The sequence below is a fragment of the Zingiber officinale genome, chromosome 8A (assembly GCF_018446385.1).
Source record: "Zingiber officinale cultivar Zhangliang chromosome 8A, Zo_v1.1, whole genome shotgun sequence".
Taxonomy (NCBI): Eukaryota; Viridiplantae; Streptophyta; class Magnoliopsida; order Zingiberales; family Zingiberaceae; genus Zingiber; species Zingiber officinale.
Genome location: NC_056000.1, coordinates 105,817,739 through 105,819,911, shown reverse-complemented (window position 1 = coordinate 105,819,911; position 2,173 = coordinate 105,817,739).

Below are 2,173 nucleotides of genomic sequence, written 5' to 3'. Positions count from 1 at the left end.
GTTGATTTCGAGTCAGGGTATTATTATTCTGTTTACTTATTATATAAACTGCATGGGTGATTGTTTATTTACTGTTATTATTCCAGCCGCATGTGGCTGAGGTATATGGATATGTAGAAAGTTTCAGATTGTCCGCCGTACAGGGGAGATGCTGCCGAAATTTCTTCGGACAGGGACTCCTCCGGGGCGTGATAATGACCCTTGACATGGCTCTGCATGGCTATGTCTCATTGTAACATCTTTTAGATCATCAATATAGGGTTTTCTCTCGTTGAAGTATAGAGAAGTTGTAGATCTTGAAGTTATTTATATTTTGATATAAAGAACAACCCATAACTACAACCGAGCACAAAGTTACATCCATTTTAGTTTTGGTCTGTAGTGCTAAAAATTCCACACAGCCTTCACACAGCCTTCACACGGTTGTCACACGGCCATGTGGATTCCACACGACCCCCACACGGCCGTGTGGTTTCCACACGGCTAGAACATGGAAAAATTTAGTTTTTGCATGCCTGTGTGAGTTCCACAAGGCCCGGACACTTTGAAAACTCTAGACTCTATTTAAGCTCTGTTTTTACTCTAAATCACGTCCTATCAATCAAAACAAGTAAAGAGTATATCTTCGAACAAAAGGAGTGAAAATATAATATTATAATGAAATAGGGTGCAATAAACATAAATTATGCTCATGAAATATAAGTAGATGTGTATCAAAATATGCATAAAAGTGTATATAATCTACGCACATCACGCACTGACTCTGATGGATGATTCGTTGACCGATGGAAGACTCTTCGAGATTCGGGGAGGCAGCTCAATAATCCTACGCACAATCCAACAAAGCATTAGTAACCCAAGACCAAGGTGGGGATCTTTGGCTAGACCATCTGATACTCAAGTTAGTATCCTTTCCAGAAGGTGGATGAAGATAAAGAAGAGAAAGTGTTCGCATGAGAGTAGGATTCAGATGCAGAGGTTTGTGTACCTTGCCAACAGAGAGGATATCCCTTTTATACCACCTTACATAACCTCCGCAATCGCGAGGTGGTCCTCGGTATGTCAGAGTTTGTTAGGTGATAATAAAAGTACAACCTGGGCATTGTGTAATAACTATCTGAGGAATCTTTTATTTACCCATTAATGTAGCTCTTTTGTCCTTTATATCTCACGTCATTACTGAGGCGGTTGAAGGCATAGGTTGTTATGATTAGTAGGCTTATGAGGAACATAATAACCTCCAAAGAAGGCTCCGAAAGAATATTCCCAAATAAGTTTTGATAAGTCGTTAAGTTGTTGTCAAATGTTGTCGGTTGAGTATATTTTGGCCAGTCCATAAGGTCAGCTGCATTGTTGTGTCATTGTATCAATCTGCTTTGTCATATTTTAAATACTACAAAGGTTTGTCAGAGATTGATATAGTGCACACAGTGTGCTAAAGATCCCTTTGAGAAGTCATATGATAAATTATGTATGTTAGAACTTTTTTTAGGAGTAATATATCATCAGGTAATTTAAACTCGGTCGACCTTTGCTCGGTCGGGCGTACACTGAGAGTCTTATGTATAATCTGCCTTTATCCAGCCGACCGTATATAGAGTTTTAAGAGGCTAAGTGTTCTTAAGCCTGCCCTGCCTTTGCCTGGCCGGGCATACACTGAGAGTCTTATGTTTGATCTGTCTTTATCCGGCCGGTCGTATATAAAGAGGTTTAAGAGGCTAAGTGTTATTAAGCCCACCCGGCCTTTGCCTAGAGATAGACCGAATAAAGGCAGATCAAATATAAGGCTCTCAGTGTACGTCCAGCCAAGCAAAGGTCGGGCGGGCTTAAAAACACTTAGCCTCTTAAAGCTCTTTATGTACGATCGGTCGGATAAAGGCAAATTAAACATAAGGCTTTTAGTGTAAGCCCAGCCAGGCTAGTGTAAGCTAACACAGAATAGGTAAATTATTGGTGGCTATTAATTTTAGATAATTGAATAATATATAAGGAAAAGTAGACATCTGACTAAAAAAAAAAATAGCCTAGTAAACCAAACTCCCGTCATGTGAAATATGTCTAAAAATAAACATCTGACTATTAGTCAAAATTTGACATCCAAACTTTATGATGATAATACCATTCTTCGCTAGCCAACTCTCCGTCTTAAAAAAAAAAAATACATGTATTACTT